The 16,757-nt window shown below is 42.8% G+C and overlaps 1 protein-coding gene across 3 annotated transcripts in view; it reads left to right on the top strand.

The window, feature by feature from the left end:
* The window catches only part of snx19b (sorting nexin 19b), a 140,769-nt gene that overhangs the window by 20,644 nt on the left and 103,368 nt on the right, over positions 1-16,757 (top strand). The gene's annotated exons all lie outside the window — the stretch shown is intronic.

The raw sequence follows: 16,757 nt of genomic DNA, 5'->3' as shown, positions 1-16,757 counted from the left end.
GTATGTGGTTATACGCCAACTTGAGGTAGAAGGCCTGTTCTTGTAAGGACTGTGCTATATATTAGGGCCATATAAACATGCTTTTTTTTCTCAAATTATAGGCAATGTCTAATTTAAAGTTAAAAGTCCCAATGATCATCGTCACACACACATCTGGGTGTGGTGAAATTTGTCCTCTGCATTTAACCCATCCCCATGTGATATTGATCCATCCCCTGGGGAAGAGGGGAGCAGTGAGCAGCAGCGGTGTCGTGCTCGGTAATCATTTTGGTGATCTAACCCCCCAATTCTAACCCTTAATGGTGAGGGAGGCAATGGGTTCCATTTTTATAGTCTTTGGTATGACCCGGCCGGGGTTTGAACCCACAACCTTCCAGTCTCAGGGCGGACACTCTACTACTAGGCCACTGAGCTGGTCGTCTTAGTAATTGGTTATGGTTTCTTTTTACACGATGCACACGTTTATTAACTTGGGATGGTAAAAAGGTGCTTATTAGTGGAGGAAAAAAAAACAAGGTGTGATAATAATGGCCTTAGACACAACACAACTGTGTCTCTTCTAATACCATGTTGACCAGATCAATTTGCAGTAACAGGTAGTTTACTGTTTAGTCAGCTGCAGACTTGAAAAAGTTGAGGAAAAGCCCACACTCATCAATTTAACCACATCCAAAAATATTTATTACCATGTATCTGTTTTTGATTTACAGTATTAGCAGGCTTCCTGGTGTAGCCATTTGTGTTTGGGTTTGATGAGGCCTGATTTGTTACCTGTCATATGACTAACGGTCTTTCAGACGGGATTTTAACAGCAATAGTTCCAGGAGTCTATGATTTTGTTCAGTGTTTCAACTGGCACTTCTTACTTCTCTTTTTTTCACCATACGCTAACACAGCATGCTTGTCAGTAAAATGGTAAGTTAAAGATGATTCCCTGGAAATCTGGTCTTTATTATTTGATGAGTTGGTTTTTGCGGTTCAGATGCCAGATTTTTTTTAAGGTTTTGACTCATTCATTGGTTATATTGGGTCATTGTGTCCGTCGTGGCACTACACGAATGTGCCTTTAAAAATGTCCAGGTGAACACGCTAATATGTAGGCAGGATTACTCAAACCTAAGCACTCACTTGTGTTCTGAAAGCAGTAAGTGCTTCTCGTTGGGGTCGTCCTGGTGACTTTCCAATCTACCATTGGTCAAAATTATTCAATGCAATGTCTTGACCTCAACCAAGGTAAATTGTCAGCAAAATTACTCAAACCTAAGCACTCACGTGTGTTCTGAAAGCAGTAAGTGCTTCTCGTTGGGGTAGTTCTGTTGGTTTTTCCTTCTACCATTGGTCAAAATATTTCAATGCAATGTCTTGACCCCATGTGTGATCTATGAGTTCAAAGAATACCCCAATGAGAAGCACTTACTGCTTTCAGAACACAAGTGAGTGCTTAAGTTTGCGTAATCTTGCTGACATATTAGCATGCTCAAGTTGGTTGAGGTCAAGACATTAAATTGAGCAATCGTGACCGACACTAGAAAGAAGAACCAACAGAACTACCCCAACGAGAAGCACTTACTGCTTTCAGAACACGAGTGAATGCTTAGGTTTGAGTAATCTTGCCGACAATTTAGCTTGGTTTGAGTCAAGACATTACATTGAACAATTTTGACCAATGGTCGTTTGGGAAGTCACCAAGACTACCCCAACGAGAAGCACTTACTGCTTTCAGAACACAAGTGAGTGCTTAGGTTTGAGTAATCCTGCCGACATATTAGTGTGTTCACCTGGACATTTCTAAAGGTACATCCGTGTAGTGCCACGACGGACACAAATCATGGCGATCATGTCTGTCTGACTGCCCCAACAAGCAGCACTTACCATTTTCAAACTCAAGCAAGTGTTCGAGTTGGGTCAATGCAACAGACCTGGAGGGCAGGTCTTCCTGCTTCCTTGGGTAGAGAAGTCGTGCAGTCTTCTTAAATACAAATTTTAGCCATTGAAACTAAACTCCGCCTTTTCACGCATTTAAATGTCAAAGGGAGGGGGACGTCAGGAATGTATTGCGGTTAATGAATGGCTCTAATCGTTTTCAGTTCATGCAATCGTTAACAATGTGAACAGCCGTTTTCTGAGAAATCCACTGCCGCGACAACCCCAAAAGGAAGCACTTGTGAGAAGAAAAACATTGGTGTTTCAATTTGAGGTCGTCACAAAGTGACCACGTGAACATTTTTCAGCAATGCAAAAGCAGCAAATATCATCCAGGAATTGAGTTCCCACCATGTCCCAAGGGCCAGGAACCTAATGTGTGTGCAGCAACAATACCCCAACAAAAGCACTTACTGCAGTAAAATTCCCAGTCAGTACAATTGTTTGGGGTGTGTTAATGACCAAGAACGTCATGCTATTGCAAATGGATGCTGAAACTCCTGAGAATAGGTTCCGGAACAGGGATATCGTCAAGGCCTCCATTTGACATGGTCATGATTTGATAGCATCAACTTTTGAAAAGACAGTTTGAAAAGTTCAAAGAATACCCCAATGAGAAGCACTTACTGCTTTCAGAACACAAGTGAGTACTTAAGTTTGCGTAATCTTACTGACATATTAGCATGCTCAAGTTGGTTGAGGTCAAGACATTAAATTGAGCAATCGTGACCGACACTAGAAAGAAGAACCAACAGAACTACCCCAACGAGAAGCACTTACTGCTTTCAGAACACACGTGAGTGCTTAGGTTTGAGTAATTTTGCTGACAATTTAGCTTGGTTGGGGTCAAGACATTGCATTGAATAATTTTGACCAATGGTAGATTGGAAAGTCACCAGGACGACCCCAACGAGAAGCACTTACTGCTTTCAGAACACAAGTGAGTGCTTAGGTTTGAGTAATCCTGCCGACATAGTAGCGTGTTCACCTGGACATTTCTAAAGGTACATCCGTGTAGTGCCACGACGGACACAAATCATGGCGATCATGTCTGTCTGACTGCCCCAACAAGCAGCACTTACCATTTTCAATATCAAGCAAGTGTTCGAGTTGGGTCAATGCAACAGACTTGGAGGGCAGGTCTTCCTGCTTCCTTGGGTAGAGAAGTCGTGCAGTCTTCTTAAATACAAATTTTAGCCATTGAAACTAAACTACGCCTTTTCATGCATTTAAATGTCAAAGGGAGGGGGACGTCAGGAATGTATTGCGGTTAATGAATGGCTCTAATCGTTTTCAGTTCATGCAATCGTTAACAGTGTGAGCAGCCGTTTTCTGAGAAATCCACTGCCGCGACAACCCCAAAAGGAAGCACTTGTGAGAAGAAAAACATTGGTGTTTCAATTTGAGGTCGTCACAAAGTGACCACGTTAAAATTTTTCAGCAATGCAAAAGCAGCAAATATCATCCAGGAATTGAGTTCCCACCATGTCCCAAGGGCCAGGAACCTAATGTGTGTGCAGCAACAATACCCCAACAAAAGCACTTACTGCAGTAAAATTCCCAGTCAGTACAATTGTTTGGGGTGTGTTAATGACCAAGAACGTCATGCTATTGCAAATGGATGCTGAAACTCCTGAGAATAGGTTCTGGAACAGGGATATCGTCAAGGCCTCCATTTGACATGGTCATGATTTGATAGCATCAACCTTTGAAAAGACAGTTTGAAAAGTTCAAAGAATACCCCAATGAGAAGCACTTACTGCTTTCAGAACACAAGTGAGTGCTTAAGTTTGCGTAATCTTGCTGACATATTAGCATGCTCAAGTTGGTTGAGGTCAAGACATTAAATTGAGCAATCGTGACCGACACTAGAAAAAAGAACAAACAGAACTACCCCAACGAGAAGCACTTACTGCTTTCAGAACACAGGTGAGCGCTTAGGTTTGAGTAATTTTGCTGACAGTTTAGCTTGGTTGGGGTCAAGACATTGCATTGACCAATTTTGACCTATGGTAGATTGGAACGTCACCAGGACCACCCCAACGAGAAGAAGCAGGTAGTGCTTTGAGAACACAAGTGAGTGCTTAGGTTTGAGTAACCTTGCTGATGTATTTGCCTGCTCACCTTGAAATTTCTCAAGGCACATCCATAAAGTGCCACTATGGACACAAATCATGGAGATCATGTCGGTCTGACTGCCCCAATAAGTAGCACTTTACTATTTTCCATTTCAAGCAAGTGTTCGAGTTGGGTCAATGCAACAGACTTGGAGATTAGGTCTTCCTTCTTATGAGCATTGCCAGTTCCCTGATGGACCATACCTGCCACGTCAAACTTTTTTCTGCTTCCTTGGGTAGAGAAGTTGTGCAGTCTTCTTAAATACAAATTTCAGCCATTGAAAGTAAAGTCCGCCTTTCACTCATATAAATGTCAAAGGGATGACGTGACGTCAGGAATGTATTGTGGTTAATGAATGGCTATAATCGTTGTCAATTCATGCAGTAGTTGTCAGTGGGAACAGCTGTGTAGGATTTGGTCCACAATGCGGGAAGCGCGCTATCGCTGGATTTTTGTTTTTTGACCCCATTCCTTCAGCTGTCTTCTGAGAGTTTCGCTGCAGAGACAACCCCAAAAGGACGCACTTGTGAAAAGAAAAACATCAGTGTTTCGATTTGAGGTCATCACAAAGTGACTATGTGAATATTTTTCAAGAATGCTAAAGCAGCAAATACCATCCAGGACATTAAATTAAACAATTGTGACCAATGGTAGATTGGAAAGTCACCAAGACTACCCCAACGAGAAGCACTTACTGCTTTCAGAACACGGGTGAATGCTTAGGTTTGAGTAATCTTGCTGACAATTTAGCTTGGTTAAAGACATTACATTGAACAATTTTACCCAACGTGATTGGAAAGTCGCCAGGACTACCCCCAACGAGAAGCACTTACTGCTTTCAGAACACAAGTGAGTGCCTAGGTTTGAGTAATCCTGCTGACACTTTAGGATGCTCAACTGGAAATTTCTAAAATACATTCCCCCCCCCCCATTCTATATGGTTTAGATCACATCCACATAGTGCCACAACATACACAAATCATGGCGATCATACGTCGGTCTGACTGCCCCAACAAGTAGCACTTACTGTTTTCAAATTCAAGCGAGTGTTCGAGTTGGCTCAATGCAACGGACTTGGAAAGCAGGTCTTCCTTCCTATGAGCATTACCAGTTCCCATACCTGCCACGTCATAATTCTTTCTGCTTCCTTGGGTAGAGAAGTTGTGCAATCTGGTAGACTGGGAAGTCACCAAAACTACCCCAACAAGAATCACTTACTGCTTTCAGAACACGGGTGAATGCTTAGGTTTGAGTAATCTTGCTGACAATTTGGCTTGGATGGGGTCAAGACAATGCATTGAAATATTTTGACCAATGGTAGAAGGAAAAACCAACAGAACTACCCCAACGAGAAGCACTTACTGCTTTCGGAACACACGTGAGTGCTTAGGTTTGAGTAATTTTGCTGACAATTTAGCTTGGTTGGGGTCAAGACATTGCAAGTTCAGCTGTGTAGGATTTTGTCCACAATGCGGGAAGCGCGCTATCGCTGGATTTTTGTTTTTTGAGCCCATTCCTTCAGCTGTCTTCTGAGAGTTTCGCTGCAGAGACAACCCCAAAAGGAAGCACTTGTGAAAAGAAAAACATCTGTGTTTCGATTTGAGGTCATCACAAAGTGACTACGTGAATATTTTTCAGGAATGCTAAAGCAGCAAATACCATCCAGGACATTAAATTGAACAATTGTGACCAATGGTAGATTGGAAAGTCACCAGGACTACCCCAACGAGAAGCACTTACTGCTTTCAGAACACGGGTGAATGCTTAGGTTTGAGTAATCTTGCTGACAATTTAGCTTGGTTAAAGACATTAAATTAAACAATTTTACCCAACGTGATTGGAAAGTCGCCAGGACTACCCCCAACGAAAAGCACTTACTGCTTTCAGAACACAAGTGAGTGCCTAGGTTTGAGTAATCCTGCTGACAATTTAGGATGCTCAACTGGAAATTTCTAAAATACATCCCCCCCCCTCATTCTATATGGTTTAGATCACATCCACATAGTGCCACAATAGACACAAATCATGGCGATCATACGTCGGTCTGACTGCCCCAACAAGTAGCACTTACTGTTTTCAAATTCAAGCAAGTGTTCGAGTTGGCTCAATGCAACGGACTTCGAAAGCCGGTCTTCCTTCCTATGAATATTACCAGTTCCCATACCTGCCACGTCATACTTCTTTCTGCTTCCTTGTGTAGAGAAGTGCAATCTTGTAGACTGGGAAGTCACCAAAACTACCCCAACAAGAATCACTTACTGCTTTCAGAACACGGGTGAATGCTTAGGTTTGAGTAATCTTGCTGACAATTTGGCTTGGATCGGGTCAAGACATTGCATTGAAATATTTTCACCAATGGTAGAAGGAAAAACCAACAGAACTACCCCAACGAGAAGCACTTACCGCTTTCAGAACACACGTGAGTGCTTAGGTTTGAGTAATTTTGCTGACAATTTAGCTTGGTTGGGGCCAAGACATTGCATTGAATAATTTTGACCAATGGTAGATTGGAAAGTCACCAGGACGACCCCAACGAGAAGAAGCACGTACTGCTTTCAGAACACAAGTGAGTGCTTAGGTTTGAGTAATCCTGCCGACATATTTAGCTTGGTTCGGGTCAAGACATTACATTGAACAATTTTGACCATTGGTCGTTTGGGAAGTCACCAAGACTACCCCAACGAGAAGCATTTACAGCTTTCAGAAACCAGTTGAGTGCTTAGGTTTGAGTCATCTTGCTGACAATTTAGCTTTGTTGGGGTCAATACGTTGCATTGAACAATTTTGACCAATGGAAGATTGGAAAGTCACCAGGACTACCCCAACGAGAAGCACTTACTGCAGTGGGTGCTTAGGTTTGAATGTATTGCGGTTATGAATGGCTCTAATCGTTTTCAGTACATGCAATCGTTAACAGTGTGAGCAGCCGTTTTCTGAGAAATCCACTGCCGCGACAACCCCAAAAGGAAGCACTTGTGAGAAGAAAAACATTGGTGTTTCAATTTGAGGTCGTCACAAAGTGACTACGCTTTGTGCAATCTGGTAGACTGGGAAGTCACCAAAACTACCCCAACAAGAATCACTTACTGCTTTCAGAACACGGGTGAATGCTTAGGTTTGAGTAATCTTGCTGACAATTTGGCTTGGATCGGGTCAAGACATTGCATTGAAATATTTTGACCAATGGTAGAAGGAAAAACCAACAGAACTACCCCAACGAGAAGCACTTACTGCTTTCAGAACACACGTGAGTGCTTAGGTTTGAGTAATTTTGCTGACAATTTAGCTTGGTTGGGGTCAAGACATTGCATTGAATAATTTTGACCAATGGTAGATTGGAAAGTCACCAGGACGACCCCAACGAGAAGCACTTACTGCTTTCAGAACACAAGTGAGTGCTTAGGTTTGAGTAATCCTGCCGACATATTAGCGTGTTCACCTGGACATCCGTGTAGTGCCACGACGGACACAAATCATGGCGATCATGTCTGTCTGACTGCCCCAACAAGCAGCACTTACCATTTTCAAACTCAAGCAAGTGTTCGAGTTGGGTCAATGCAACAGACTTGGAGGGCAGGTCTTCCTGCTTCCTTGGGTAGAGAAGTCGTGCAGTCTTCTTAAATACAAATTTTAGCCATTGAAACTAAACTCCGCCTTTTCACGCATTTAAATGTCAAAGGGAGGGGGACGTCAGGAATGTATTGCGGTTAATGAATGGCTCTAATCGTTTTCATTTCATGCAATCGTTAACAATGTGAACAGCCGTTTTCTGAGAAATCCACTGCCGCGACAACCCCAAAAGGAAGCACTTGTGAGAAGAAAAACATTGGTGTTTCAATTTGAGGTCGTCACAAAGTGACCACGTGAACATTTTTCAGCAATGCAAAAGCAGCAAATATCATCCAGGAATTGAGTTCCCACCATGTCCCAAGGGCCAGGAACCTAATGTGTGTGCAGCAACAATACCCCAACAAAAGCACTTACTGCAGTAAAATTCCCAGTCAGTACAATTGTTTGGGGTGTGTTAATGACCAAGAACGTCATGCTATTGCAAATGGATGCTGAAACTCCTGAGAATAGGTTCCGGAACAGGGATATCGTCAAGGCCTCCATTTGACATGGTCATGATTTGATAGCATCAACTTTTGAAAAGACAGTTTGAAAAGTTCAAAGAATACCCCAATGAGAAGCACTTACTGCTTTCAGAACACAAGTGAGTACTTAAGTTTGCGTAATCTTACTGACATATTAGCATGCTCAAGTTGGTTGAGGTCAAGACATTAAATTGAGCAATCGTGACCGACACTAGAAAGAAGAACCAACAGAACTACCCCAACGAGAAGCACTTACTGCTTTCAGAACACACGTGAGTGCTTAGGTTTGAGTAATTTTGCTGACAATTTAGCTTGGTTGGGGTCAAGACATTGCATTGAATAATTTTGACCAATGGTAGATTGGAAAGTCACCAGGACGACCCCAACGAGAAGCACTTACTGCTTTCAGAACACAAGTGAGTGCTTAGGTTTGAGTAATCCTGCCGACATATTAGCGTGTTCACCTGGACATTTCTAAAGGTACATCCGTGTAGTGCCACTACGGACACAAATCATGGCGATCATGTCTGTCTGACTGCCCCAACAAGCAGCACTTACCATTTTCAATATCAAGCAAGTGTTCGAGTTGGGTCAATGCAACAGACTTGGAGGGCAGGTCTTCCTGCTTCCTTGGGTAGAGAAGTCGTGCAGTCTTCTTAAATACAAATTTTAGCCATTGAAATTAACTCCGCCTTTTCATACATTTAAATGTCAAAGGGAGGGGGGACATCAGGAATGTAATGCGGTTAATGAATGGCTCTAATCGTTTTCAGTTCATGCAGTCGTTAACAGTGTGAGCAGCCGTTTTCTGAGAAATCCACTGCCGCGACAACCCCAAAAGGAAGCACTTGTGAGAAGAAAAACATTCGTGTTTCAATTTGAGGTCGTCACAAAGTGACCACGTGAACATTTTTCAGCAATGCAAAAGCAGCAAATATCATCCAGGAATTGAGTTCCCACCATGTCCCAAGGGCCAGGAACCTAATGTATGTGCAGCAACAATACCCCAACAAAAGCACTTACTGCAGTAAAATTCCCAGTCAGTACAATTGTTTGGGGTGTGTTAATGACCAAGAACGTCATGCTATTGCAAATGGATGCTGAAACTCCTGAGAATAGGTTCTGGAACAGGGATATCGTCAAGGCCTCCATTTGACATGGTCATGATTTGATAGCATCAACCTTTGAAAAGACAGTTTGAAAAAGTTCAAAGAATACCCCAATGAGAAGCACTTACTGCTTTCAGAACACAAGTGAGTGCTTAAATTTGCGTAATCTTGCTGACATATTAGCATGCTCAAGTTGGTTGAGGTCAAGACATTAAATTGAGCAATCGTGACCGACACTAGAAAGAAGAACCAACAGAACGACCCCAACGAGAAGCACTTACTGCTTTCAGAACACAGGTGAGTGCTTAGGTTTGAGTAATTTTGCTGACAATTTAGCTTGGTTGGGGTCAAGACATTGCATTGACCAATTTTGACCTATGGTAGATTGGAACGTCACCAGGACCACCCCAACGAGAAGAAGCAGGTAGTGCTTTGAGAACACAAGTGAGTGCTTAGGTTTGAATAACCTTGCTGACGTATTTGCCTGCTCACCTGGAAATTTCTCAAGGCACATCCATATAGTGCCACTATGGACACAAATCATGGAGATCATGTCGGTCTGACTGCCCCAACAAGTAGCACTTTACTATTTTCCATTTCAAGCAAGTGTTCGAGTTGGGTCAATGCAACGGACCTGGAGATTAGGTCTTCCTTCTTATGAGCATTGCCAGTTCCCTGATGAACCATACCTGCCACGTCAAACTTTTTTCTGCTTCCTTGGGTAGAGAAGTTGTGCAGTCTTCCTAAATACAAATTTCAGCCATTGAAAGTAAAGTCCGCCTTACTGCTTTCAGAACACGGGTGAATGCTTAGGTTTGAGTAATCTTGCTGACAATTTAGCTTGGTTAAAGACATTACATTGAACAATTTTACCCAACGTGATTGGAAAGTCGCCAGGACTACCCCCAACGAGAAGCACTTACTGCTTTCAGAACACAAGTGAGTGCCTAGGTTTGAGTAATCCTGCTGACACTTTAGGATGCTCAACTGGAAATTTCTAAAATACATTCCCCCCCCCCATTCTATATGGTTTAGATCACATCCACATAGTGCCACAACATACACAAATCATGGCGATCATACGTCGGTCTGACTGCCCCAACAAGTAGCACTTACTGTTTTCAAATTCAAGCGAGTGTTCGAGTTGGCTCAATGCAACGGACTTGGAAAGCAGGTCTTCCTTCCTATGAGCATTACCAGTTCCCATACCTGCCACGTCATAATTCTTTCTGCTTCCTTGGGTAGAGAAGTTGTGCAATCTGGTAGACTGGGAAGTCACCAAAACTACCCCAACAAGAATCACTTACTGCTTTCAGAACACGGGTGAATGCTTAGGTTTGAGTAATCTTGCTGACAATTTGGCTTGGATGGGGTCAAGACAATGCATTGAAATATTTTGACCAATGGTAGAAGGAAAAACCAACAGAACTACCCCAACGAGAAGCACTTACTGCTTTCGGAACACACGTGAGTGCTTAGGTTTGAGTAATTTTGCTGACAATTTAGCTTGGTTGGGGTCAAGACATTGCAAGTTCAGCTGTGTAGGATTTTGTCCACAATGCGGGAAGCGCGCTATCGCTGGATTTTTGTTTTTTGACCCCATTCCTTCAGCTGTCTTCTGAGAGTTTCGCTGCAGAGACAACCCCAAAAGGAAGCACTTGTGAAAAGAAAAACATCTGTGTTTCGATTTGAGGTCATCACAAAGTGACTACGTGAATATTTTTCAGGAATGCTAAAGCAGCAAATACCATCCAGGACATTTAATTGAACAATTGTGACCAATGGTAGATTGGAAAGTCACCAGGACTACCCCAACGAGAAGCACTTACTGCTTTCAGAACACGGGTGAATGCTTAGGTTTGAGTAATCTTGCTGACAATTTAGCTTGGTTAAAGACATTAAATTAAACAATTTTACCCAACGTGATTGGAAAGTCGCCAGGACTACCCCCAACGAAAAGCACTTACTGCTTTCAGAACACAAGTGAGTGCCTAGGTTTGAGTAATCCTGCTGACAATTTAGGATGCTCAACTGGAAATTTCTAAAATACATCCCCCCCCCCTCATTCTATATGGTTTAGATCACATCCACATAGTGCCACAATAGACACAAATCATGGCGATCATACGTCGGTCTGACTGCCCCAACAAGTAGCACTTACTGTTTTCAAATTCAAGCAAGTGTTCGAGTTGGCTCAATGCAACGGACTTCGAAAGCCGGTCTTCCTTCCTATGAATATTACCAGTTCCCATACCTGCCACGTCATACTTCTTTCTGCTTCCTTGTGTAGAGAAGTGCAATCTTGTAGACTGGGAAGTCACCAAAACTACCCCAACAAGAATCACTTACTGCTTTCAGAACACGGGTGAATGCTTAGGTTTGAGTAATCTTGCTGACAATTTGGCTTGGATCGGGTCAAGACATTGCATTGAAATATTTTCACCAATGGTAGAAGGAAAAACCAACAGAACTACCCCAACGAGAAGCACTTACCGCTTTCAGAACACACGTGAGTGCTTAGGTTTGAGTAATTTTGCTGACAATTTAGCTTGGTTGGGGCCAAGACATTGCATTGAATAATTTTGACCAATGGTAGATTGGAAAGTCACCAGGACGACCCCAACGAGAAGAAGCACGTACTGCTTTCAGAAAACAAGTGAGTGCTTAGGTTTGAGTAATCCTGCCGACATATTTAGCTTGGTTCGGGTCAAGACATTACATTGAACAATTTTGACCATTGGTCGTTTGGGAAGTCACCAAGACTACCCCAACGAGAAGCACTTACAGCTTTCAGAAACCAGTTGAGTGCTTAGGTTTGAGTCATCTTGCTGACAATTTAGCTTTGTTGGGGTCAATACGTTGCATTGAACAATTTTGACCAATGGAAGATTGGAAAGTCACCAGGACTACCCCAACGAGAAGCACTTACTGCAGTGGGTGCTTAGGTTTGAATGTATTGCGGTTAATGAATGGCTCTAATCGTTTTCAGTACATGCAATCGTTAACAGTGTGAGCAGCCGTTTTCTGAGAAATCCACTGCCGCGACAACCCCAAAAGGAAGCACTTGTGAGAAGAAAAACACTGGTGTTTCAATTTGAGGTCGTCACAAAGTGACTACGCTTTGTGCAATCTGGTAGACTGGGAAGTCACCAAAACTACCCCAACAAGAATCACTTACTGCTTTCAGAACACGGGTGAATGCTTAGGTTTGAGTAATCTTGCTGACAATTTGGCTTGGATGGGGTCAAGACAATGCATTGAAATATTTTGACCAATGGTAGAAGGAAAAACCAACAGAACTACCCCAACGAGAAGCACTTACTGCTTTCGGAACACACGTGAGTGCTTAGGTTTGAGTAATTTTGCTGACAATTTAGCTTGGTTGGGGTCAAGACATTGCAAGTTCAGCTGTGTAGGATTTTGTCCACAATGCGGGAAGCGCGCTATCGCTGGATTTTTGTTTTTTGAGCCCATTCCTTCAGCTGTCTTCTGAGAGTTTCGCTGCAGAGACAACCCCAAAAGGAAGCACTTGTGAAAAGAAAAACATCTGTGTTTCGATTTGAGGTCATCACAAAGTGACTACGTGAATATTTTTCAGGAATGCTAAAGCAGCAAATACCATCCAGGACATTAAATTGAACAATTGTGACCAATGGTAGATTGGAAAGTCACCAGGACTACCCCAACGAGAAGCACTTACTGCTTTCAGAACACGGGTGAATGCTTAGGTTTGAGTAATCTTGCTGACAATTTAGCTTGGTTAAAGACATTAAATTAAACAATTTTACCCAACGTGATTGGAAAGTCGCCAGGACTACCCCCAACGAAAAGCACTTACTGCTTTCAGAACACAAGTGAGTGCCTAGGTTTGAGTAATCCTGCTGACAATTTAGGATGCTCAACTGGAAATTTCTAAAATACATCCCCCCCCCTCATTCTATATGGTTTAGATCACATCCACATAGTGCCACAATAGACACAAATCATGGCGATCATACGTCGGTCTGACTGCCCCAACAAGTAGCACTTACTGTTTTCAAATTCAAGCAAGTGTTCGAGTTGGCTCAATGCAACGGACTTCGAAAGCCGGTCTTCCTTCCTATGAATATTACCAGTTCCCATACCTGCCACGTCATACTTCTTTCTGCTTCCTTGTGTAGAGAAGTGCAATCTTGTAGACTGGGAAGTCACCAAAACTACCCCAACAAGAATCACTTACTGCTTTCAGAACACGGGTGAATGCTTAGGTTTGAGTAATCTTGCTGACAATTTGGCTTGGATCGGGTCAAGACATTGCATTGAAATATTTTCACCAATGGTAGAAGGAAAAACCAACAGAACTACCCCAACGAGAAGCACTTACCGCTTTCAGAACACACGTGAGTGCTTAGGTTTGAGTAATTTTGCTGACAATTTAGCTTGGTTGGGGCCAAGACATTGCATTGAATAATTTTGACCAATGGTAGATTGGAAAGTCACCAGGACGACCCCAACGAGAAGAAGCACGTACTGCTTTCAGAACACAAGTGAGTGCTTAGGTTTGAGTAATCCTGCCGACATATTTAGCTTGGTTCGGGTCAAGACATTACATTGAACAATTTTGACCATTGGTCGTTTGGGAAGTCACCAAGACTACCCCAACGAGAAGCATTTACAGCTTTCAGAAACCAGTTGAGTGCTTAGGTTTGAGTCATCTTGCTGACAATTTAGCTTTGTTGGGGTCAATACGTTGCATTGAACAATTTTGACCAATGGAAGATTGGAAAGTCACCAGGACTACCCCAACGAGAAGCACTTACTGCAGTGGGTGCTTAGGTTTGAATGTATTGCGGTTAATGAATGGCTCTAATCGTTTTCAGTACATGCAATCGTTAACAGTGTGAGCAGCCGTTTTCTGAGAAATCCACTGCCGCGACAACCCCAAAAGGAAGCACTTGTGAGAAGAAAAACATTGGTGTTTCAATTTGAGGTCGTCACAAAGTGACTACGCTTTGTGCAATCTGGTAGACTGGGAAGTCACCAAAACTACCCCAACAAGAATCACTTACTGCTTTCAGAACACGGGTGAATGCTTAGGTTTGAGTAATCTTGCTGACAATTTGGCTTGGATCGGGTCAAGACATTGCATTGAAATATTTTGACCAATGGTAGAAGGAAAAACCAACAGAACTACCCCAACGAGAAGCACTTACTGCTTTCAGAACACACGTGAGTGCTTAGGTTTGAGTAATTTTGCTGACAATTTAGCTTGGTTGGGGTCAAGACATTGCATTGAATAATTTTGACCAATGGTAGATTGGAAAGTCACCAGGACGACCCCAACGAGAAGCACTTACTGCTTTCAGAACACAAGTGAGTGCTTAGGTTTGAGTAATCCTGCCGACATATTAGCGTGTTCACCTGGACATCCGTGTAGTGCCACGACGGACACAAATCATGGCGATCATGTCTGTCTGACTGCCCCAACAAGCAGCACTTACCATTTTCAAACTCAAGCAAGTGTTCGAGTTGGGTCAATGCAACAGACTTGGAGGGCAGGTCTTCCTGCTTCCTTGGGTAGAGAAGTCGTGCAGTCTTCTTAAATACAAATTGTAGCCATTGAAACTAAACTCCGCCTTTTCACGCATTTAAATGTCAAAGGGAGGGGGACGTCAGGAATGTATTGCGGTTAATGAATGGCTCTAATCGTTTTCATTTCATGCAATCGTTAACAATGTGAACAGCCGTTTTCTGAGAAATCCACTGCCGCGACAACCCCAAAAGGAAGCACTTGTGAGAAGAAAAACATTGGTGTTTCAATTTGAGGTCGTCACAAAGTGACCACGTGAACATTTTTCAGCAATGCAAAAGCAGCAAATATCATCCAGGAATTGAGTTCCCACCATGTCCCAAGGGCCAGGAACCTAATGTGTGTGCAGCAACAATACCCCAACAAAAGCACTTACTGCAGTAAAATTCCCAGTCAGTACAATTGTTTGGGGTGTGTTAATGACCAAGAACGTCATGCTATTGCAAATGGATGCTGAAACTCCTGAGAATAGGTTCCGGAACAGGGATATCGTCAAGGCCTCCATTTGACATGGTCATGATTTGATAGCATCAACTTTTGAAAAGACAGTTTGAAAAGTTCAAAGAATACCCCAATGAGAAGCACTTACTGCTTTCAGAACACAAGTGAGTACTTAAGTTTGCGTAATCTTACTGACATATTAGCATGCTCAAGTTGGTTGAGGTCAAGACATTAAATTGAGCAATCGTGACCGACACTAGAAAGAAGAACCAACAGAACTACCCCAACGAGAAGCACTTACTGCTTTCAGAACACACGTGAGTGCTTAGGTTTGAGTAATTTTGCTGACAATTTAGCTTGGTTGGGGTCAAGACATTGCATTGAATAATTTTGACCAATGGTAGATTGGAAAGTCACCAGGACGACCCCAACGAGAAGCACTTACTGCTTTCAGAACACAAGTGAGTGCTTAGGTTTGAGTAATCCTGCCGACATATTAGCGTGTTCACCTGGACATTTCTAAAGGTACATCCGTGTAGTGCCACTACGGACACAAATCATGGCGATCATGTCTGTCTGACTGCCCCAACAAGCAGCACTTACCATTTTCAATATCAAGCAAGTGTTCGAGTTGGGTCAATGCAACAGACTTGGAGGGCAGGTCTTCCTGCTTCCTTGGGTAGAGAAGTCGTGCAGTCTTCTTAAATACAAATTTTAGCCATTGAAATTAACTCCGCCTTTTCATACATTTAAATGTCAAAGGGAGGGGGGACATCAGGAATGTAATGCGGTTAATGAATGGCTCTAATCGTTTTCAGTTCATGCAGTCGTTAACAGTGTGAGCAGCCGTTTTCTGAGAAATCCACTGCCGCGACAACCCCAAAAGGAAGCACTTGTGAGAAGAAAAACATTCGTGTTTCAATTTGAGGTCGTCACAAAGTGACCACGTGAACATTTTTCAGCAATGCAAAAGCAGCAAATATCATCCAGGAATTGAGTTCCCACCATGTCCCAAGGGCCAGGAACCTAATGTATGTGCAGCAACAATACCCCAACAAAAGCACTTACTGCAGTAAAATTCCCAGTCAGTACAATTGTTTGGGGTGTGTTAATGACCAAGAACGTCATGCTATTGCAAATGGATGCTGAAACTCCTGAGAATAGGTTCTGGAACAGGGATATCGTCAAGGCCTCCATTTGACATGGTCATGATTTGATAGCATCAACCTTTGAAAAGACAGTTTGAAAAAGTTCAAAGAATACCCCAATGAGAAGCACTTACTGCTTTCAGAACACAAGTGAGTGCTTAAATTTGCGTAATCTTGCTGACATATTAGCATGCTCAAGTTGGTTGAGGTCAAGACATTAAATTGAGCAATCGTGACCGACACTAGAAAGAAGAACCAACAGAACGACCCCAACGAGAAGCACTTACTGCTTTCAGAACACAGGTGAGTGCTTAGGTTTGAGTAATTTTGCTGACAATTTAGCTTGGTTGGGGTC

Source organism: Syngnathus leptorhynchus, chromosome 7, assembly GCF_054491065.1.
Source record: "Syngnathus leptorhynchus isolate UIUO chromosome 7, UIUO_Slep, whole genome shotgun sequence".
Classification (NCBI taxonomy): domain Eukaryota; kingdom Metazoa; phylum Chordata; class Actinopteri; order Syngnathiformes; family Syngnathidae; genus Syngnathus; species Syngnathus leptorhynchus.
This window is presented reverse-complemented; position numbering and strand designations above follow the sequence as displayed.